This window comes from Capra hircus (genome assembly GCF_001704415.2).
Source record: "Capra hircus breed San Clemente chromosome X unlocalized genomic scaffold, ASM170441v1, whole genome shotgun sequence".
Taxonomy (NCBI): Eukaryota; Metazoa; Chordata; class Mammalia; order Artiodactyla; family Bovidae; genus Capra; species Capra hircus.
In genome coordinates, this window is record NW_017189516.1 from 16,106,084 (window position 1) to 16,130,189 (window position 24,106).

A 24,106-nucleotide genomic window follows, 5' to 3' on the forward strand; every position below is an offset into this window, starting at 1 on the left:
AAACAATTGAACTGGAGTCAGTAGGCCAGAAAACTTTTGGCTGATGACATCACAGCATGACTAAACCTCAGAGAAAATCAGTTTTCAGATGATGGTCATTTATCACTTTCATTATCCTGAACAATAATCTGGCTTAAGTAACTAATTTCCCTGCCACTAGGAGAGGGGAGGGGATTACACCACCAAAAGCATGTTTTCATAAAAGGACACTCTGCAGAACACTCTCAACTTTTACTACCTACAGAACCCTCAGCCTTACTTAGACAAGAAAATTAGAACCCTCTCCACTTTTCAGACTTTCCTTCTCCACTACATACACACTGATGAGTGTTAAAGGCTCTATCCCAGGGCTGGTGTTGAAACCCACACAGGGACAAGTTGGCTTGTTCAGAAGCCCAATTGCTCAGAGTCCAAAACTGTAGATAGGACAGTCTCAGGAAACAGTAGCAACTTCTTTTTATATACAAAGGCAGATTACAGACAGCAAGACACTGGGGAGAGAAAGCAGGATGATGTCAATGTAAGCAGCACTGAGCTGGGGAGGATGCCTAAAGTGTAGTTCTGATCCTGTCCCTAGCTGGCTGAGTGACACTGGATGGTCCCTTTACCATCTCCAGCCTTCCTTCCTTCACCTAAGAAAATGAGATAGTGAGACCAGAGTCTCCTGGACATTTAATCATCGTCAATGGGCCAGCAATATTGGCATCACCTGGGAGCTTGTTAGCAATTTAAACTCACTCCCCAAGCTGTTGCTGCTGCTAAGTCGCTTCAGTCATGTCCGACTCTGTGTGACCCCACAGACGGCAGCCCACCAGGCTCCCGCGTCCCTGGAATTCTCCAGGCAAGAACACTGGAGTGGGCTGCCATTTCCTTCCCGAGTGCAGGAAAGTGAAAAGTGAAAGTTAAGTCGCTCAGTCATGTCCGACTCTTCGTGACTCCATGGACTGCAGCCTACCAGGCTCCTCCGTCCATGGAATTTTCCAGGCAAGACTACTGGAGTGGGGTGCCATTGCCTTCTCCCACTCCCCAAGCTGCTGCTGCTGCTGCTGCTGCTAAGTCGCTTCAGTCATGCCCGACTCTGTGCGACCCCACAGACGGCAGCCCACCACGCTCCCCCGTCCCTGGAATTCTCCAGGCAAGAACACTGGAGTGGGTTGCCATTTCCTTCTCCAATGCATGAAAGTGAAAAGGGAAAGGGAAGTCGCTCAGTCGTGTCCGACTCTTCCTGACTCCATGGACTGCAGCCTACCAGGCTCCTCCGTCCATGGATTTTCCAGGCAAAAGTACTGGAGTGGGGTGCCATTGCCTTCTCCCACTTCCCAAGCTAGGCTTTACCAAATCTGAAAGTGAAAGTTAACTTCCCCTGGTGATTTGTATGCACTTTAAAGTTTAAGAAGCATTGTTCTTGGATCCCTTCAACTTCTGACATTCTAGGATTCCAGGAGGTCCACAGCAGAGAGCCATGGAAAGCCAGAGCTGGATGGGACTGAAGGTGAAAATTTTAAGTCTCACCAACTCTCTTCTATCACTAGCTAGTGGAGACAATGGTGCTTCCCAGCTGGCGCAGTGGTGAGGCACTCGCCTGCCAACGCAGGAGACACAAGAGACTTGAGTTCGATCCCTGGGTCGGTAAGATCCCCAAGAGGAGGAAATGGCAATCCACTCCAGTATTCTTGCGTGTAAAATTACACGGATAGAGGAGCCTAGCGGGCTATAGTCTATGAGGTCGCAAAGAGTCGGACACGACTGAGCACACAACTGACGGACTGACTGGAGACAAGGGAGAAAAGACACGTTTCCATCCCCCCTCATATCCTTCAACGTGTTTAAGATATCCCTCACGTTGCATTCTCTAACTTAAGTACGTTTTGTAGGTTAAATTGATCCTGTACAGCTTCACTTGGGAAAAGACTACAGAAATGTACTCTGATTCAGGAATGTTGCAGCGGTAGCTCCATTTAAAAGCCGGGAACCAGTTTGGGTTTTGTTTGTTTTGCCTTCTCACCCTCTAAAACACACTCCCTGCCCAACCTCGGGCAGGACTCTCTCCGCAGACTGCTGACAGGAGAAAGCAAAAGTTTCGTGGCAGGACGCATTCCGGCAAAAATTACAGGGACTGGAGTGAGCCTCAAGGACCCACCCGCGGGCGACAGAGCCGGACATTCGAGTCAGGACAAGTTCAAAGGCGCCTACCTCATATCGAGATTGAGGGCAGAACAGCAAAGATCACGGACGCACTCCTAGGCCAGGTGAGGCCAGGGAAATGACCGGAGCTCCGCGTTGCAGCAACCGGCGTCCGTCTCAATTTACCCACGAGAATTTTGAAAAGTACAGCCCAGGAAGAAGAGCAGTGGTGATTGGCCAGCAGGGGCCAATCAGCGTGCCGTTGAGTCGCGCCAGCCTAGCAAGGAGGGGCGGGCTGGATATTTTCAAAGCGAACTCTGAGGCTAATAGACTTCCCAATGGGGCGTGGTTTCGAGTACCATTGGTTAGACCGGACTAGACTGACAAAGGGAGTACTGGGTCCCTTTAAAGACGTGTTTTTATTTAAATAACCCTGCCGGAAGACGGGGAGAGTGGCAGCATTACGTGAGCAATTAAATAAGCTTTGGAGAATTGCCTGGCGATCCAGTGGGTTAAGACTCGCTGCTTTCTCTGCCCTAGCCCAGGTTCAATCCTTGGTGGGGGAACCAAGATCCCGAAAACCGCAGGGCGGCCAAATAATAACAACAACAACAATAATAAGCTTTTATAGAGTCAAACGTTAACTCTTGCTGGCTTCACAAATGGCCTCGTGATGGAAGCAGAGCAGAAATTATTGCCCCTATTTTATGGATAGCACCCATAGTGCAGATAGCTAATAGTAGCCAAAACATTAATTGAGCGCTAACTCTTGCTGATTGCTATAACTTTTTAAATTGTTTTAAACATTGTCCCAAAAGGTAGGTACTTTTATTATTGCCATTTTACAGACACAAGAAAACTGTAGCTTGCTAATTGCATGCATGCTAAGTCACTTCAGTCGTGTCAGACTCTTTGAGACCCTATGGAGCTTGCCAGGCTCCTCTGTCCGTGGGATTCTCCAGGCAAGAATACTGGAGTGGATTGCCATGCCCTCCTCCAAGGGTCTTTCCGACCCAGGGATCGAATTCGCGTCCCCTGCAGCTCCTGCATTGCAGCCAGATTCTTTACCTCTGAGGCACTGGTGAAGCCCCATGATTGCTAACTGCCCAATATCAAAATGCTGCATTGTGGCAAAGCAGGTACTACCATTGATATTCTCGTTTATTTCATTAGTACATTAATTAATTCATTCAACATTTATTGAGCACCTGCTTTTGTCCAGGAGCTAGAAAAAAATATATGAGTAACTGATAAAAGACTTGAAGAGTTTATCACCCTGCTCTATGTTCTAAGGAAGGAAAGAGAAAAGTGGAGATGCCAGGAATAAAATCTAAGAATTCCTGCATATACAGATACTCTACTACTAAACTACATTTTTACATTTATTATTAGTCCATTCTCCTTTTACTGATAGTATCTCATAGCTTTTACATTAAAGGGAAAATAGTCACATGATCCCAGGCCCTTGTCTCTTTTTAATCTCCCTAGGTTATCACATATAAATCCATGACTTTAAATATCACCTAAAAGCTGGCCCTGAACTCCAGACTCATAAATCCAACTAATTATTCCACATCTCCTCTTGGATGTCTAATAGATATCTCAAACTCAACATATTCACAACCTCACCAAATCTGATCCTTCATCCAATGCTCCCCATTTCAGAAAGTGAAAAGTGAAGTCGCTCAGTCGTGTCCGACTCTTTGCGACCCCATGGACTGTAGCCACCAGGCTCCTCCGTCCATGGGATTCTCCAGGCAAGAATACTGGAGTGGGTTGCCATTTCCTTCTCCAGGGGATCTTCCTGACCCAGGGATCGAACCCAGGTCTCCCACATTACAGGCAGATGCTGTAACCTCTGAGCCACCAGGGAAGCCCTATTTCAGAAACTGGTACCATATCAAGCCTGTTAATCAAGCCAGAAACCTGGGTATCATCCTTGATTCTATTCTTTTCCACCACCTTAACCTCCCAAATCCAATCCTTCAGCAAGTCCTGTTGATTCTACCTCAAAAATATTTTTTATATCCATCCACTTCTCTCCATCTCCACTACCACCATGATCTCTCAGTGGGACCACTGTCAAAAGCCTCCAAGCTGTTCTACCCCTTTCCAATCTGGTTCATCTCTAATGCAAATACAATCAATGATGTGATTAACCTTTTTAAAAAACAAAAAACAATATAACGGACTTTTGGACTCTGAGGGAGAGGGAGAGGGTGGGATGATTTGGGAGAATGGCATTGTAACATGTATACTATCATATAAGAATCGAATCGCCAGTCTATGTCCAACGCAGGATACAGCATGCTTGGGGCTGGTACATGGTGATGACCCAGAGAGATGTTATAGGGAGGGAGGTGGGAGGAGGGTTCATGTTTGGGAACGCATATACACCCGTGCTGGATTCATGTCAATGTATGGCAAAACCTATACAGTATTGTAAAGTAAAATAAAGTAAAAATAAAAATAAAAAAATTAAAAGGTAAAAAAAAACAAAGAAAAAAAAATTATGTCCCTCTCCTGCTTTTGTAGTTACCCACAGAATTAAAATCCAAACTCCTTACCCTGGACTACAAGTCCTATCTATCTCACTAACTTCATTTCATACCACTCTTTCTCATTTACTCCATTCCAGCCATAATGATCTTCTTCCCAAACTTTGAATATACAGAAAATCACACTCCTCGGGATCTTCACACATGATGTTCCCATTGTTAGAAATATTCTTCCCTCTCTTCTTTAAATCACTTTTTTTTTCCTCATGCTTTAAAGTCTCAGCTTAACTATCCTCTCTTCAGAGAGGCCTTGCTTGACCATGTTATCTAGAGTAGGATTCTTCTCCCACTCCCTTATACTTTATCTCAACCCTTACATTTCTTTTAGAGTAATTATTGCAATTTTTAATTTTTGAACCTATCTCATCACTCAAGAATGCAAGCTCCACAACTGTAAGGACCACAGGCATTGTGCTCTATCTTCAGTGATTAGCATTAAGAAGAGTTCACATTTATCAACTGCTTACTGTATGGTGTAACACTGTTTTGACACTCACAACAATACAATGAATTGTTACTGTTCCTGTTTTGCAGAAGAGCTTCCCTGGTAGCTCTGCTGATAAAGAATCCACCTGCAATGCAGGAGACCTGGGTTCCATCCCTGGGTTGGGAAGATCCCCTGGAGGAGGGCATGGCAACCCCACTCTAGTATTCTTGCCTTGAGAATCCCCATGGACAGAGGAGCCTGGCAGGCTATAGCCCATGGAGTCACAAAGAGTCGAACACAACTGAGTGAATAAGCACACAGCACATTTTGCAGAAGAGGAGCTTATAGTAACTTGCCCAAGATCACACAGCTAGTAAGCTATCAGACTGGGATTTAAACCCACACAGTCTGATTCCAGAGACCAAAGACAAAGCACTACCCCATACCTGTCTCCTGGACAGATGACTGCAAAATATTTGTTAACCAAGTAAATGGGTTATCTTCCTTTAAGGGTCATTGCTGTGGACAAGCATCCTACTGGGATGCACTATAAAGGAAATACAGTATTAACACAAGTCACTATAAATCTTCTTTAGTCAAAAGAGGAAAAGGTACATCCACCAAAACAATAGCAACACAAAAAAATCACAAAATGAGAAATGTATTTTTCCTATTTCCTTCCAGTTTTTCACAAAAAAGTTATTGAGTAAAAATTATAATTTTTCCAAAAATAAAAAAAATTATCTCAACTTTCAAAGCTCCAGTTGACTTAACCTTTCCTTTGGGCAGCACTCAGAGAGAATACTAAGAAAAAAGGAGATAGCTCTTTGACACTGCCATTTTCCAGTATTTCCCTCCAACCTAGGCATACAAAATTGTCATGAACTCTCCTTTCCCCTCCCCACTACATTCCTGTATTAAAACCTGGTAGGAAACATCTGCTCTTATCTACTTCACTTTAACATGAAAATATATTTCACATGGATCCAACATTTAATTGTGAAAATGCAACCATGGAAATAATAGATAAAATATTAAAAATATTTTTATAATCTTGAATAAAGGAAACCTTTCTAAACAGGACAAAAATTTAGAGATTTTTAAGCAAAAGTCTCAGTAACATTAAGTAGTATTTGGCAAAACAAGTAAACAAAAACAAGGTAAAAAATCTAACAACAAACTGGCTAAAAACATTGTCAACACATGTGACAAAGGAATAATTTCCAAAATGTGCAAAGAGAATTGCATGATCAACAAGAAAAAGATGAACTATCCATCAAAAAAAAAATTGATAAGTAAATGAACAATTAGAGAAGAAATATAAATGGTCAATAAGCATAAAAATATGCTCAGTTTCACTAAAAATACATGTTGATTAAAACAGCAATGCATTGTTTTGTTTAGGATATTGGCAAAATTTTAATAGATTAATAATAACTTCTGTTGGTAAAGGGGTGAGTAAACAGGCCCTTGCATTGTCGGCAGAAATAAAAACTGCTACCAATTTTAGGAGCGTTATTTGAAAGTATATAGTGACTTTTAAAAGTGTGAACCATTTTACCCAGAGATTCTACTTCTGGTAATCTTTTCTACAAAAATATTTATTCCAAGAAATAAGGCTGAAAGTTTTCCAAAATTGAGAGAGACATAAACCTACATTTAAGAAGGTAAGTAAACCGCAAAGAGGATAAACCCAAATAAATTCAAACAAAAACATCATAATCAAACTTCTGAAAACTAAAGACAAAAAAAAAAAAAAACCTTGAAAGCAGCAAGAGAGAAATGATACTTTTCTAATAGAGCAAAATTTTGTCAAATGACAATAGAAACCACGCAGGCCAGAAGAAGGTGGCAATGTTTTTCCTGTACTAAGAGGAAAGAGCTGTCAGTTGGCAACTGAGAATTCTATATCCAAGGAAAACATCCTTCAGAAGTGAAGGGGAAATGAAGTCATTCTCAGATGCTCCTCTTAAAAGAATAGAAAGTTTACAAGGTAGAAAAAATAGTCATGGAAGGAATCTTGTGTTAATAACATAAGGGAGAAAGAACTGTGGAAAGAGTAAAAATACAGGTAGATACAATGGACCCTCCTTCTGATACTGCTTTCTCAATTATGTCTGAGAGTTAGCAAAATGTATAACACTATCTGATGCAGTTCTCAATATATGTAGAGGACATGTTTAAAACAATAATATCAATGTAGAAGGATAAAAGAAGGAAAAGTTTTACACTCTCTCAAACTGATAAAATGCCAACTACAGTAGACTGTGATATGTTGTGCATATATAATGGAATAATTAGAACATGCACTAAAAAAAAAAAAGCTATATACAACACAACATCTAAAAAACTCTGATTTTAAAATGGACAGAAGTCCTGAATAGACATTTTTCCAAAGGGGAAATGCAGATGGGCAATGGGTACATGAAAAGATGCTCAACACTGCTAATCATCAAGGAAATGTAAATCAAAACCCCAATGAGATAGCACCTCACATCTGTCAAAATGGCCATCATCAAAAAGGCAATACATAACAAAGTGTTTGTGAGGATGTTGAGAAAAGGAAGCCTTAGTACACTGTTGGTGGGAATGTAAACTGGTACAGCCACTCTGCAAAACAGTATGGAAGGTTCTCAAAAAAAAACTGAAAACAGAACTACCATATGACCCAGCAATTCCACTTCTGGGTATATAACTGAAAAACAAAACTAACACAAAAAGATAAGATACATGTACCTTGAGGTTGATAGGAGCATTATTTACAAATTGCCAAGGTATGGAAGCAACCTAAGTGTCTATCAACAGGGAAACGGATAAAGATGATGTGAGATACATACACACACACACACACACACACACACACAGTGGAATACTATTCAGCCATAAAAAGAATGAAATTTTGCTATCTGCAGCAACATAGTTGGACCTGGAGGGTATTATGTTAAGTAAAATAAGTCAGACAGAGAAGGACAAATACTGTATGTGATTCACTTATATGTGAAATCTAAAAAAAAAAAAAGAAAAAGAAACAGTAAATATAACAAAAATGAAGCAGGCTCAGAGATATAGAAAACAAACTAGTGGTTACCAATGCAGATAGGGAAGGGAGAGGGGCAATATAGGGGTAGGGAATTGAGTCACAAAACTATCATATATGAAATAAGCTATAAGGATCTCTTCAAGAAAAATGGAGATATCAAAGGAACATTTCATATGAGGATGGGCAAGATAAAGGACAAAAACAGTAAGGACCTAACAGAGGCAGAAGAGATTAAGAGGAGGTGGTAAGAATGCACAGAAGAACTGCACAAAAAATATCTTAATGAGCCAGATAACCACAATAATGTGGTCAACTCACCTACAACCAGATATCCTAGAGTACGAAGTCAAGTGGCCTTAGAAAGTATCACTACCAATAAAGCTACTGGAGATGATAGAATCCCAGCTAAGCTATTTAAAATTATAAAAGATGATGCTGTTAAAGTGCTGCACTCAATATGTCAGCAAATTTGGAAACCCCAGCAGTGGCCACAGGGCTGGAAAAGGTCAGTTTTCATTCCAATCCCAAAGAAGGGCAGTGCTAAAGAATGTTCAAACTACTGGACAATTGTGCTCACTTCCCATGCTAGTAAGGTTATGCTCAAAATTCTTCAAGCTAGGCTTCAGCAGTACAAGAACTGAGAAATTCCAAATGTACAAGCTGGATTTATAAAAGGTAGAGGAATCAGAGATCAAATTGCCAACATTTGTTGGATTATAGAGAAAGCAAGGGAACTCCAGAAAAACATCTACTTCTGCTTCATTGACTACACTAAAGCCTTTGATTGGGTGGATCACAACAAATGTACAAAATTCTTAAAGAGATGGGAATACCAGATCATCTTACCTGTCTCCCGAGAAACTTGTATGTGGGTCAAGAAGCAACAGTTAGAACCAAATATGGAACAACGGACTGGTTCAAAATTGGGAAAGGAGTAGGACAAGGCTGTATATTGTCACTCTGTTTATTTAACTTATAGGAAGAGTACATCATGTGAAATGCCAGGCTGGATGAGTTACAAACTGGAATCAAGATTGTCAGGAGAAATAACAACCTCAGATAGGCAGATGATACCACTCTAATGACAGAAAGTGAAGAGGAACTAAAGAGCCTCTTGATGAGGGCAAAAAAGGAGAGTGAAAAAGCTGGCTTAAAACTCAACATTAAAAAAAAAACAAACCAAGATCATGGCATCCAGTCCCATCACTTCATGGCAAATAGAAGGGGGAAAAGTGGAAGCAGTGACAGATTTTTCTCTTCTTGGGCTCCAAAATCACTGTGGATGGTGACTGCAGCCATGAAATGAGAAGGCACGTGCTCCTTGGAAGGAAAGCTATGACAAACCTAGACAGTGCATTAAAAAGCAGAAACATTACTTTGCCAACAAAGGTCCATATAGTCAAAGCTATGGTATTTCCAGCAGTCATGTATGGATGTGAGAATTGGACCATAAAGAAGGCTTGAGTGCTGAAAAATTGATGATTTCGAACTGTGGTGCTGAAGAAGACTCTTGAGAGTTCCTTGAATAGCCAGGAAATCAAACCAGTCAATCCTAAAGGAAATCAAGCCTGAATACTCACTGGAAGGACTGATGCTGAAAGTGAAAGTGAAAGTGAAGTCGCTCAGTCGTGTCCGACTCTTTGCGACCCCATGGACTGTAGCCCACCAGGCTCCTCCGTCCATGGGATTCTCCAGGCAAGAATACTGGAGTGGGTTGCCATTTCCTTCTCCAGAGGAATCTTCCCAACCCAGAGATCGAACCCGGGTCTCCCACATTGCAGGCAGATGCTTTAACCTCTGTGAAGCTCCAATACTTTAGCCACCTGATGCAAAGAGCCCACTCATTGGAAAAGAGCCTGATGCTGGGAAAGATTGAAGGCAAAAGGAGAATAGGGCAGCAGAGGATGAGATGGCTGGATAGCATCACCAATTCAATGGACATGAACTTGGGCAAACTCTGGGAGATAGTGAAGGACAGAGAGGCCTGGTGTGCTGAAGTCCATGGGGTCAAAAAGAATCGGACACAACTTAGCAACTAAACAACACAACAAGCTATGAGGATATATTGTACAATACAGGGAATATAGTCAATATTTTATAATAACTAGAAATGGAGTATAACCTTTAAAAATGGTGAATCACTATATTATGTATCTGTATAATGTAATATTGTAGATCAACTATACTTCAATTTTTAAAAATCCATATATCCACCATATTAACAAGCTAATAAATCTACACACACACAAAAAGAAAACTATTAAAGCTAACAAATGAGCTCTAGGTTGTAGGATACGAGATCAATACACAAAACTCAACTGTATTTCCATACACTTGCAAGGAACAATCTGAAAATGAATACAATGGTGTCAAAAAGAATAAAATAGTCCAAAATAAATTTATTAAAAGAACTACAATACTTGCACACTGAAAACCACAAAACATCTTTGAGAGAAATTAAAGACTTAAATAAATGTAAAGACAAGCCATGTTCAGTGGTTGGTATACTTAATATTGTTAAGATGGCAATTCCCCTCAAAATGATCAATGCAATCCCTATCAAAATCTGTGTAGAAAAGAGTTAATATAACAGGCCTGAGAATGTTATCATTTGAAAATCCTGTTGGTAAGTTTGGCCCTTGGCTAGGATCTGGGAACTTGCATTTGGGGAGGGTTCCCACCACCTTAATTGACAAGAATAGCTCACTATACTTTCACTGTTTGTGCAAACAACATGGTTTCTGATGAACACCATCTTTCCTCCTGGGACTCTGGAGTTTTGGTATGTGCTAGGCAGAGGGTGCCTGCATGACCAGCCCCCAATAAAAATCCTTGATACCAAGTCTCTAATGAGCTTCCCTCCTTCATGAACATTTCACACGTGTTGTCACAACTCATTACTGGAAAAAAGTTATGCTAAGTGAAGGAAGTCAGTTACAAAAGACCACATACTGTATGATTCCACATATTAAATGTTCAAAACAGGCAAGTCTATAGAGACAGAAATTAGAATGGTTGCTGTCTAAAGCTGAGGCGGTACAGGGTTGGGGGAACTGAGGTGTGATAGCTAAAGGGTACAAGGTTTCTTTTTTGGTGATGAAAATGTTCTAAAATTTATTATGGTGATATCTGCACAACTCTATTGAGTATCCTAAAAATCAATGAGTTGTACACTTACATGAAGTATGCGGTATCTAAATTACATTTCAATAAAGCTTTTAAAACAGCTAAAAAAATATATTTGTTCTTTAAAAAAATATTTCATTGAAGAGTGGAAGGAAACACTCAGTGGAACTAGTTAGGAAGGTATTGAAATAAACCAGGCATTTTGGACCAACATGATCCAGTATTTTTGGCAGTGGCCAGGCACTTCTGTCTGGTTCTGGGCATAGCAATTCTTGAACAACCATTACCAATGGTTGTCTTTCTTTCCTTATTGAAAAAGAATTAATATATAACATTATATTAGTTTCAGGTGTACACACTAATGTTCAATTATGTAAATATCCTTAAGCACTCACTAATATAGACCAGCCTAGTGCTATCTCTTGCAGTGTAAATGAAAATGAGTAAAACACAGTCATTCTCCTGAAACATTTCTGTATTTGGAAAGATAAAGCGCCTAATGAAATAACTACAACACAAGGCAGAGTGTGATAAGCCCCAAAGCAAGCTGAATATAAAACTAAAATAGGCTTCAGAGGACACATGCTGAGTGATTATTGTAATACAATCACTACTGTCAAAATCACTGACATCACCAAGAGTAATTACTGAATGGCTAAGTATGTGAGGCCCTGTTAGGTTCTCTACGGAGTTGGACTGTCTCGCTGTTTCCTTGAACCTATACACATCTTTATGATGGGGCCATTAAGGAAACGTATAAATAAATACAACATATACAAACAGTTTTTAGGATGGGGAGTGAGTCTAGCAGGGAGGGACTCACCAATTTGGGAGACTCACCAATGCAGGAGACCTGGGTTCAATCCCGGGATTGGGAAGATCCCCTGGAGAAGGAAATGGCTACCCACTCCAGTATTCTGGTCTGGAGAATTCCATGGACTACAGTCCATGGGGTAGCAAAGAGTCGGACAAGACTGAGCGACTTTCACTTTGAGGGCTTCCCTGATAGCTCAGTTGGTAAAGAATCTACCTGCAATGAGGGAAACCTGGGTTTGATCCCTTCGTTGGGAAGATCCGCTGGAGAAGGGATAGGCTACCCACTCCAGTATTCTTGGGCTTCCCTGTGGCTCAGCTGGTAAGAATCCGCCAGCAATGAGGGAGACCTGGGTTCGATCCCTCGGTTGGGACGATCCCCTGGAGAAGGAAAAGTCTATCCACTCCAGTATTCTGACCTGGAGAATTCCAAGGACTGTTTAGTCCCTGGGGTCGCAAAGAGTCGCAAAGATATGACTGAGCAACTTTCACGTCACTTGGCAAAGCAAGCTTGTGTACAAACACGTTTCCCAAGCAGCTGAGGCCCCCTAGTGGTCACATGAACTCATTACCCTCTTTGTCATCTTAAATAAAAATTAAAAAAAAAAAAAAGGTCTAAGCCTGATAGCCCCGCGGGACCACACTACACGCGCAAAGCAGAACACTAGGGTAGTCTTCATCCTATTTTAATGATCCTTAAGTGTGCGTGTTGGGGAAGGAGGGAACCCCCCTACAGGGTCTGTGAGGGAACCGGAGAGGCTTCGTGCTCCAAGATCCCCTTCCTCTCCTCCAAGGTCTTTGTTTAAAACACTCACTCACTGCTAATGACACTATCTGGAGGGAAGGATAAAAACTCTGTCTCCAGTTAATACTATATTTTAAGTATTTTTGTCAGATGTCCGAGACAAGTTTGTTTGACAGAGGGAAAAAAAATCCGATTAACAGCCGAATTCCCTCAGCCACATCTCCAGGTCTGACACAGGATATAATTATATATTTATATGTTTATATATATATATATATATATGGCAAAAGATTCAATAGCTAGAAAAATATGTTTACTTTTAACATGTCACCGGGGGCTGGAATAAATGCTTTACATTGAATAGGAGCTCCCCATCAATCAGAAACGAAAACAGAAAACAAAACAAACAAACAAAACCCAGAAAAGGAGCAGAGAGTAGGGGATACTAACCACTTTGGAATAATCGCCTCCGAACAACCGCCTCAGCAGAACCTCTTCAGAAAAAAACCGCCTCACGAAGAGCGACATCCGGGGTCTTCTGACAGACCGCACCATTCTCACCAGCAGGGGGAGCAGTATTTGGTTCAGTCAAACCTGAAACCACCAGATGGGGCCAAAAGATCAGAATACCCTTCATACTTTTTTCTCAGGGAATTTCTCTTCTGCCTCTTGGACCTGAGAAGAATTAAAAAAAAAAAAACTACGAATCTCTGTGCACACACAGACACCCACGTCCAAGATGATGGTAGTGACCAGTGTGAGACTACCACCAAAATGGCCATTTATTTATTCTCAGATCCAAGATCGGAGAAGGCAATGGCACCGCACTCCAGTACTCTTGCCTGGAAAATCCTATGGATGGAGGAGCCTGGTAGGCTGCAGTCCATGGGGTTGCTACGAGTCAGACACAACTGAGCGACTTCCCTTTCACTTTTGACTTTCCTGCATTGGAGAAGGAAATGGCAACCCACTCCAGTGTTCTTGCCTGGAGAATCCCAGGGACGGGGGAGCCTGGTGGGTTGCCGTCTATGGGGTCAAACAGAGTCGGACACGACTGAGGCAACTTAGCAGCAGCAGCAGCACATCCAAGATGCAGAAGAGAAATTCCCTGAGAAAAAGTATGAAGGGTACCTATTCAGAAGGTTGTGTGAGAATTAAATGAGATAATGCATGCAAAACGCAGTACGGGGCAATTTTCAGGCCTCATTGCAGACCTGCAGAATTAGAAACTCTGGGATGGGGCCCAACTATCTGTTTGTTTGTTTGTTTAACTTTAAAACTGATGTGTGTGTGTCTGTGTGTCTGTGTGTGTGTGTGGCCCAACTATCTTTTTTTTTGTTTGTTTAACTTTAAAACTGGTATCTGTGTGTGTGTGTGTGTGTGTGGCCCAACTATCTGTTTTTTTGTTTCTTTAACTTTAAAACTGATCTGTGTGTGTCTGTGTGTGTGTCCCAACTACCTGTTTTTTATTTTGTTTGTTTAACTTTAAAACTGGTATCTGTGTGTGTGTGGCCCAACTATCTGTTTTTTTGTTTGTTTAACTTTAAAACTGATGTGTGTGTGTGTGTGGCCCAACTATCTGTTTTTATGTTTAACTTTAAAACTGATGCGTGTGTGTGTCTCTGTGCGTGTGTGTGGCCCAACTATCTGTTGTTTTGTTTGTTTAACTTTAAAACTGATGTGTGTGTGTGTGTGGCCCAACTATCTGTTTTTTGTTCGTTTGTTTAACTTTAAAACTGACGTGTGTGTGTGTGTGTCTGGCCCAACTATCTGTTTTTTTGTTTGTTTGTTTAACTTTAAAACTGATGTGTGTGCGTGTGTGTGGCTCAACTATCTGTTGTTTTCTTTGTTTAACTTTAAAACTGATGTGTGTGTGTGTGGCCCAACTATCTGTTTTTTTTTGTTTGTTTAACTTTAAAACTGGTGTGTGTGTGTGGCCCAAATATCTGATTTTGTTTGTTGAACTTTAAAACTGATGTGTGTGGGTGTGTGCACCTGTGGCCCAACTATCTGTTTTTTTGTTTGTTTGTTTAACTTTAAAACTGGTGTGTGTGTGTGTGTGTGTGTGTGTGGCCCAACTATCTGTTTTATTGTTTCTTTTTTCGTTTAACTTTAAAACTGATGTGTGTGTATGTGTGTCCCAACTATCTGTTGTTTTCTTTGTTTAACTTTAAAACTGATACGTGTGTGCGTGTGTGTGTGTGTGTGTGTGGCCCAACTATCTGTTTTTTTGTTTCTTTAACTTTAAAACGGGTCTGTGTGTGTGTGTGAGTGGGTGTGGTTGTGGCCCAGTTATTTGTTTTTTTGTTTGTTTGTTTAACTTTAAAACTGATGTCTGTGTGTGTGTGTGTGTGTGTGTGTGTGTGTGTGGCCCAACTATCGGTTTTCTTGTTTGATTGTTTAACTGTAAAACTGATGTGTGTGTGTGTGTGTGTGTGTGTGTGTGTGGCCCAACTGTTTTTTTGTTTGTTTAACTTTAAAACTGATCTGTGTGTGTCTGTGTGTGTGTCCCAACTACCTGTTTTTTATTTTGTTTGTTTAACTTTAAAACTGGTGTCTGTGTGTATGTGTGTGTATGTGTGGCCCAACTATCTGTTTTTTTTGTTTAACTTTAAAACTGATGTGTGTGTGTGTGTGTGTGTATGTGTGCGTGGCCCAACTATCTGTTTTTTTGTTTCTTTGTTGAACTTTAAAACTGATGTGTGTGTGTGTGTGTGGCCCAACTATCTGTTGTTTTCTTTGTTTAAGTTTAAAACTGATGTGTGTGTGTGTGTGTGTGTGTGAGTTGGTATGGGTGTGGCCCACTTATCTGGTTTTTTGTTTGTTTAACTTTAAAACTGGTGTGTGTGTGTGTGTGTGTGTGGCCCAACTATCTGTTGTTTTCTTTGTTTAACTTTAAAACTGATGTGTGTGTGTGTATATGTGTGTGTGTTTGGCCCGACTATCTGTTTTTTGTTTGTTTGTTTAACTTAAAAACTGATGTGTGTGTGTGTCTGTGTGTGTGTGTATGTGCCCAACTGTCTGTTTTTTTCTTTGTTTACCTTTAAAACTGATGTGTGTGTGTGTGTGTGTCGCCCAACTATCTCTTTTTTTGTTTGATTAACGTTAAAACTGATGTGTGTGTGTGTATGTGGCCCAACTATCTGTTTTTTTGTTTGTTTAAATTTAAAACTGCTCTGTGTGTGTGTGTGTGTGTGTGGCCAACTATCTTTTTGTTTGTTTAACTTTAAAACTGGTGTGTGTGTGTGTGTGGCCCAACTATCTGTTTTTTGTTCGTTTGTTTAACTTTAAAACTGACGTGTGTGTGTGTGTGTGTGTGGCCCAACTATCTGTTGTTTTGTTTGTTTAACTTTAAAACTGATGTGTGTGTGTGTGTGGCCCAACTATCTGTTTTTTGTTCGTTTGTTTAACTTTAAAACTGATGTGTGTGTGTGTGTGTGTGGGTGTGGCCCACTGATCTGTTTTTTTGTTTGTTTGTTTAACTTTAAAACTGGTGTGTGTGGGGGGGGCCCACTTATCTGTTTTTTCTTTGTTTGCTTAACTTTAAAACTGGAGTGTGTCTTTGTGTGTGTGTGTGTGTGTGTGTGGCCCAACTATCTGTTTTTTTGTTTCTTTAACTTTAAAACTGATGTGTGTGTGTATATATATGTGTGTGTGTGGCCCAACTATCTGTTTTTTGTTTGTTTAACTTTAAAACTGATCTGTGTGTGTGTGTGTGTGTGGCCCAACTCTCTCTTGTTTTCTTTGTTTAAGTTTAAAACTGATGTGTGTGTGTGTGGCCCAACTATCTGTTTTTTTATTTGATTAACTTTAAAACTGATATGTGTGTGTGTGTGTGTGTGTGTGGCCCAACTATATGTTTTTTTGTTTGTTTAAAACTGATCTGTGTGTGTGTGTGTGTGTGTGGCCCAACTATCTGTTTTTTTGTTTAACTTTAAAACTGATGTGTGTCTGTGTGTGTGTGTGTATGTGTGGCCCAACTATCTGTTTTTTTGTTTGCTTAACTTTAAAACTGATGTGTGTGTGTGTGTGAGTCTTGTGGGTGTGGCCCACTTAATTGGTTTTTTGTTTGTTTAACTTGAAAACTGATCTGTATGTGTGTGTGTTTGTGACCCAACTATCTGTTCTTTTCTTTCTTTAAGTTTAAAACTGATGTGTGTGTCTGTGCGTGTGTGTGTGTGTGGCCAAACTATATGTTTTTTTGTTTAACTTTAAAACTGTAGTGTGTGTGTGCGGGGGGTGTGGGGGCCCAACTATCTGGGTTTTTGTTTGCTTAACTTTAAAACTGGCCTGTGTTTGTGCGTGAGTGTGTGTGGGTGTGGCCCACTTATCTGTTTGTTTGTTTGTTTGTTTAACTTTAAAAATGATCTGTGTCTGTGTGTGTGTGTGTGTCCCAACTATCTGTTTTTTATTGTGTTTGTTTAACTTTAAAACTGGTGTCTGTGTGTGTGTGTGGCCCAACTATCTGTTTTTTTCTTTAACTTTAAAACTGATGTGTGTGTGTGTGCCTGTGTGTGTGTGTGTGGCCCAACTATCTGTTTTTTTGTTTGTTTAACTTTCAAACTGGCCTCTGTGTGTGTGTGCGTGAGTATGTGTGGGTGTGGCCCACTTTATCTGTTTTTTTGTTTGTTTGTTTAACTTTAAAAATGATCTGTGTGTGTGTGTGGCCCAACTATCTGTTTTATTGTTTCTTTTTTCGTTTAACTTTAAAACTGATGTGTGTGTCTGTGTGTGTGGCCCAATTACATGTTTTTTTGTTTGTTTGTTTAACTTTAAAACTGATGTGTGTGTGTGTGTGTCCCAACTATATGTTGTTTTCTTTGTTGAACTTTAAAACTGATGTGTGTGTGTGTGTGTGTGTGGCCCAACTATCTGTTGTTTTCTTTGTTTAACTTTAAAACTGATGTTTGTGTGTGTATATGTGTGTGTGTGTGGCCCAAATATCTGTTTTTTGTTTGTTTGTTTAACTTTAAAACTGATGTGTGTGTGTGTGTGTGTGTGTGTGTGCCCAACTACCTGTTTTTTTCTTTAACTTTAAAACTGATGTGTGTGTGTGTCTGTGTGGGTGTGGGTGTGGCCCACTTATCAGTTTTTTTGTTTGTTTGTTTAACTTTAAAACTGTTGTGTGTGTGTGTGTGTGTGTGCGTGGCCCAACTATCTGTTTTTTTGTTTCTTTGTTGAACTTTAAAACTGATGTGTGTGTGTGTGTGTGTGGCCCAACTTTCTGTTTTTTTGTTTGCTTGTTTAACTTTAAAACTCGTGTGTGAGTGTGTGTATGTGTGTGGCCCAACTATCTGGTTTTTGTTTGTTTAACTTTAAAACTGATGTGTGTTTGTGTGTCTGTGTGTGTTTGTGTGCCCAACTATCTGTTTTTTTCTTTGTTTAACCTTAAAACTGATACGTGTGTGTGTGTGGCCCAACTTTCTGTTTTTTGTTTGTTTGTTTAACTTTAGAACTGATGTGTGTGTGTGTCTCTGTGTTTCTGTGCCCAACTATCTGTTTTTTTCTTTGTTTAACTGTAAAACTGATATGTGTTTGTGTGTGTGGCCCAACTTTCTGTTTTTTGTTTGTTTAACTTTAAAACTGAAGTGTGTTTGTGTGTGTGTGTGCGTGTTTGTGGCCCAACTATCTGTTGTTTTCTTTGTTTAACTTCAAAACTGATGTGTGTGTGTGTATATGTGTGTGTGTGTGAGCCAGTTATCTGGTTTTTGTTTGTTTAACTTCAAAACTGATGTGTGTGTTTGTATATATGTGTGTGTGGGTGTGTGGCCCAACTATCGGTTGTTTTGTTTGTTTAACTTTAAAGCTGAAGCGTGTGTGTGTGTGTGTATGTGCGTGTGTGTGGCCCAACTATCTGTTGTTTTCTTTGTTTAACTTTAAAACTGATGTGTGTGTGTGTATATGTGTGTGTGTTTGGCCCAACTATCTGTTTTTTGTTTGTTTGTTTAACTTTAAAACTGATGTGTGTGTGTGTATTCATGTGTGTGTGTGGCCCAACTATCTGTTTTTTGTTTGTTTGCTTAACTTTAAAACTGATGTGTGTGTGTCTGTCTGTGTGTGTTTGTGGCCCAACTATCTGTTTTTTTGTTTGTTTAACTTTAAAACTGGTGTGTGTGTGTGTGTGTGTGTGTGTGTGTGTGGTTGGCCCACTTACCTGTTTTTTCTTTTTTTGCTTGCCTTTAAAACTGGAGTGTGTGTGTGTCTGTGTGTGGCCCAATTACATGTTTTTTTGTTTGTTTGTTTAACTTTAAAACTGATGTGTGTGTGTGTCTGTGTGTGTGTTTGTGGCCCAACTATCTGTTTTTTTGTTTGTTTAACTTTAAAACTCTTGTGTGTGTGTGTGTGTGACCCAACTATCTGTTTGTTTTGTTTCTTTAACTTTGAAACTGATGTGTGAGTGGGTGTGGGTGTGGCCCACTTATCAGTTTTTTTGTTTGTTTGTTTAACTTTAAAACTGTTGTGTGTGTGTGTGTGTGTGTGTGCGTGGCCCAGCTATCTGTTTTTTTGTTTCTTTGTTGAACTTTAAAACTGATGTGTGTGTGTGTGTGTGTGGCCCAACTTTCTGTTTTTTTGTTTGCTTGTTTAACTTTAAAACTCGTGTGTGAGTGTGTGTATGTGTGTGGCCCAACTATCTGGTTTTTGTTTGTTTAACTTTAAAACTGATGTGTGTTTGTGTGTCTGTGTGTGTTTGTGTGCCCAACTATCTGTTTTTTTCTTTGTTTAACCTTAAAACTGATACGTGTGTGTGTGTGGCCCAACTTTCTGTTTTTTGTTTGTTTGTTTAACTTTAAAACTGATGTGTGTGTGTGTCTCTGTGTGTTTCTGTGCCCAAATATCTGTTTTTTTCTTTGTTTAACTTTAAAACTGATATGTGTTTGTGTGTGTGGCCCAACTTTCTGTTTTTTGTTTGTTTAACTTTAAAACTGAAGTGTGTTTGTGTGTGTGTGTGTGCGTGTTTGTGGCCCAACTATCTGCTTTTTGTTTGTTTAACTTCAAAACTGATGTGTGTGTGTGTGACCCAGTTATCTGGTTTTTGTTTGTTTGTTTAACTTTAAAACTGATGTGTGTGTGTGTGTGTGTGGCCCAACTATCTGCTTTTTGTTGTTTAACTTCAAAACTGATGTGTGTGTTTGTATATATGTGTGTGTTGGTGTGTGGCCCAACTATGGTTGTTTTGTTTGTTTAACTTTAAAGCTGAAGCGTGTGTGTGTGTGTATGTGCGTGTGTGTGGCCCAACTATCTGTTGTTTTCTTTGTTTAACTTTAAAACTGATGTGTGTGTGTGTATATGTGTGTGTGTTTGGCCAACTATCTGTTTTTTGTTTGTTTGTTTAACTTTAGAACTGATGTGTGTGTGTGTGTGTTTCTGTGCCCAGCTATCTGTTTTTTTCTTTGTTTAACTGTAAAACTGATATGTGTGTGTGTGTGTGTGTGTGTGGCCCAAATATCTGTTTTTTTGTTGGTTTAACTTTAAAACTGATGTGTGTGTGTGTTTGTGTGTGGCGCAACTATCTGTTTTTTTATTTGTTTAACTTTAAAACTGATGTGTGTGTATGTGTGTGTGTGGCCAAACTATCTGTTTTTTTGTTTCTTTAACTTTAAAACTGTTCTGTGTGTGTGTGTGAGTGGGTGTGGTTGTGGCCCACTTTTTCTGTTTTTTTTGTTTGTTTGTTTAACTTTTAAAACTGATCTGTTTGTGTGTGTGTGGCCGAACTATCTGTTGTTTTCTTTGTTTAAGTTTAAACCTGATGTGCGTGTGCGTGTGTGTGTGGCCCAACTATCTGTTTTCTTGTTTGTTTGTTTGTTTAACTGTAAAACTGATGTGTGTGTGTGTCTGTGTGTGGCCCAACTATCTGGTTTTTGTTTATTTAACTGTAAAACTGATGTGTGTGTGCCTGTGTGTGTGGCCCAACTCTCTGTTTTCTTGTTTGTTTGTTTGTTTAACTTTAAAACTGGTGTGTGTGTGTGTGGGACCCACTTATCTGTTTTTTTCTTTGTTTGCTTAACTTTAAAACTGGAGTGTGTGTGTGTGTGTGTGTGTGGCCCAACTACCTGTTTTTTTGTTTGTTTGTTTAACTTTAAAACTGATGTGTGTGTGTGTCTGTGTGTTTGTGTGCCCAACTATCTGTTTTTTTCTTTGTTTAACTTTAAAACTGATATGTGTGTGTGTGTGGCCCAACTTTCTGTTTTTTGTTTGTTTAACTTTAAAACTGAAGTGTGTGTGTGTGTGTGTGCGTGTGTGTGGCCCAACTATCTGTAGTTTTCTTTGTTTAACTTTAAAACTGATGTGTGTGTGTGTATATGTGTGTCTGTGTGACCCAGTTATCTGGTTTTTGTTTGTTTGTTTAACTTTAAAACTGATGTGTGTGTGTGTCTCTGTGTGTTTGTGTGCCCAACTATCTGTTTTTTTCTTTGTTTAACTTTAAAACTCATGTGTGTGTGTGTGTGTGTCCCAACTATCTATTTTTTGTTTGTTTAACTTCAAAACTTATGTGTGTGTGTGTATATGTGTGTGTGTGTGTTTGTGTGGCCCAACTATCGGTTGTTTTGTTTGTTTTACTTTAAAGCTGAAGCATGTGTGTGTGTGTGCATGTGTGTGGCCCAACTATCTGTTGTTTTCTTTGTTTAACTTTAAAACTGATGTGTGTGTGTGTATATGTGTGTGTGTTTGGCCCAACTATCTGTTTTTTGTTTGTTTGTTTAACTTTAAAACTGATGTGTGTGTGTGTATTCATGTGTGTGTGTGGCCCAACTATCTGTTTTTTGTTTGTTTGCTTAACTTTAAAACTGATGTGTGTGTGTCTGTCTGTGTGTGTTTGTGGCCCAACTATCTGTTTTTTTTGTTTGTTTAACTTTAAAACTGGTGTGTGTGTGTGTGTGTGTGTGTGTGTGTGTGGTTGGCCCACTTACCTGTTTTTTCTTTTTTTTGCTTGCCTTTAAAACTGGAGTGTGTGTGTGTCTGTGTGTGGCCCCAATTACATGTTTTTTTGTTTGTTTGTTTAACTTTAAAACTGATGTGTGTGTGTGTCTGTGTGTGTGTTTGTGGCCCAACTATCTGTTTTTTTGTTTGTTTAACTTTAAAACTCTTGTGTGTGTGTGTGTGTGACCCAACTATCTGTTTGTTTTGTTTCTTTAACTTTGAAACTGATGTGTGAGTGGGTGTGGGTGTGGCCCACTTATCAGTTTTTTTGTTTGTTTGTTTAACTTTAAAACTGTTGTGTGTGTGTGTGTGTGTGTGTGCGTGGCCCAGCTATCTGTTTTTTTGTTTCTTTGTTGAACTTTAAAACTGATGTGTGTGTGTGTGTGTGTGGCCCAACTTTCTGTTTTTTTGTTTGCTTGTTTAACTTTAAAACTCGTGTGTGAGTGTGTGTATGTGTGTGGCCCAACTATCTGGTTTTTGTTTGTTTAACTTTAAAACTGATGTGTGTTTGTGTGTCTGTGTGTGTTTGTGTGCCCAACTATCTGTTTTTTTCTTTGTTTAACCTTAAAACTGATACGTGTGTGTGTGTGGCCCAACTTTCTGTTTTTTGTTTGTTTGTTTAACTTTAAAACTGATGTGTGTGTGTGTCTCTGTGTGTTTCTGTGCCCAAATATCTGTTTTTTTCTTTGTTTAACTTTAAAACTGATATGTGTTTGTGTGTGTGGCCCAACTTTCTGTTTTTTGTTTGTTTAACTTTAAAACTGAAGTGTGTTTGTGTGTGTGTGTGTGCGTGTTTGTGGCCCAACTATCTGCTTTTTGTTTGTTTTAACTTCAAAACTGATGTGTGTGTGTGTGACCCAGTTATCTGGTTTTTGTTTGTTTGTTTAACTTTAAAACTGATGTGTGTGTGTGTGTGTGTGGCCCAACTATCTGCTTTTTGTTGTTTAACTTCAAAACTGATGTGTGTGTTTGTATATATGTGTGTGTTGGTGTGTGGCCCAACTATGGTTGTTTTGTTTGTTTAACTTTAAAGCTGAAGCGTGTGTGTGTGTGTATGTGCGTGTGTGTGGCCCAACTATCTGTTGTTTTCTTTGTTTAACTTTAAAACTGATGTGTGTGTGTGTATATGTGTGTGTGTTTGGCCAACTATCTGTTTTTTGTTTGTTTGTTTAACTTTAGAACTGATGTGTGTGTGTGTGTGTTTCTGTGCCCAGCTATCTGTTTTTTTCTTTGTTTAACTGTAAAACTGATATGTGTGTGTGTGTGTGTGTGTGTGGCCCAAATATCTGTTTTTTTTGTTGGTTTAACTTTAAAACTGATGTGTGTGTGTGTTTGTGTGTGGCGCGACTATCTGTTTTTTTATTTGTTTAACTTTAAAACTGATGTGTGTGTATGTGTGTGTGTGGCCAAACTATCTGTTTTTTTGTTTCTTTAACTTTAAAACTGTTCTGTGTGTGTGTGTGAGTGGGTGTGGTTGTGGCCCACTTTTCTGTTTTTTTGTTTGTTTGTTTAACTTTAAAACTGATCTGTTTGTGTGTGTGTGGCCGAACTATCTGTTGTTTTCTTTGTTTAAGTTTAAACCTGATGTGCGTGTGCGTGTGTGTGTGGCCCAACTATCTGTTTTCTTGTTTGTTTGTTTGTTTAACTGTAAAACTGATGTGTGTGTGTGTGTCTGTGTGTGGCCCAACTATCTGGTTTTTGTTTATTTAACTGTAAAACTGATGTGTGTGTGCCTGTGTGTGTGGCCCAACTCTCTGTTTTCTTGTTTGTTTGTTTGTTTAACTTTAAAACTGGTGTGTGTGTGTGTGGGACCCACTTATCTGTTTTTTTCTTTGTTTGCTTAACTTTAAAACTGGAGTGTGTGTGTGTGTGTGTGTGTGGCCCAACTACCTGTTTTTTTGTTTGTTTGTTTAACTTTAAAACTGATGTGTGTGTGTGTCTGTGTGTTTGTGTGCCCAACTATCTGTTTTTTTCTTTGTTTAACTTTAAAACTGATATGTGTGTGTGTGTGGCCCAACTTTCTGTTTTTTGTTTGTTTAACTTTAAAACTGAAGTGTGTGTGTGTGTGTGTGCGTGTGTGTGGCCCAACTATCTGTAGTTTTCTTTGTTTAACTTTAAAACTGATGTGTGTGTGTGTATATGTGTGTCTGTGTGACCCAGTTATCTGGTTTTTGTTTGTTTGTTTAACTTTAAAACTGATGTGTGTGTGTGTCTCTGTGTGTTTGTGTGCCCAACTATCTGTTTTTTTCTTTGTTTAACTTTAAAACTCATGTGTGTGTGTGTGTGTGTCCCAACTATCTATTTTTTGTTTGTTTAACTTCAAAACTTATGTGTGTGTGTGTATATGTGTGTGT

At 39.5% G+C, this 24,106-nt stretch overlaps 2 protein-coding genes across 7 annotated transcripts in view; one reads left to right on the forward strand and one right to left on the reverse strand.

Annotated features, from left to right (window-relative positions):
* The window catches only part of CCNB3 (cyclin B3), a 53,650-nt gene extending 40,284 nt beyond the window's left edge, over positions 1–13,366 (reverse strand). For 3 of the 4 annotated variants that reach the window (XM_018043973.1, XM_018043974.1, XM_013976483.2), the window contains exon 1: positions 2,194–2,391. The gene's annotated coding sequence lies outside the window, so the exon portion shown is untranslated. Of the gene's footprint in view, positions 1–2,193; positions 2,392–13,283 lie in introns of those variants that run through there. The other variant, XM_013976482.2, reaches the window with a different exon arrangement.
* Positions 13,367–13,567: 201 nt separating this feature from the next.
* Positions 13,568–24,106, forward strand: part of AKAP4 (A-kinase anchoring protein 4) — a 37,474-nt gene continuing 26,935 nt past the window's right edge. Inside the window, exon 1 of one of the 3 annotated variants that reach the window (XM_018043993.1) lies at positions 13,568–13,704. The gene's annotated coding sequence lies outside the window, so the exon portion shown is untranslated. Of the gene's footprint in view, positions 13,705–13,847; positions 13,952–24,106 lie in introns of those variants that run through there. The other 2 variants (XM_018043992.1, XM_013976477.2) reach the window with 2 other exon arrangements.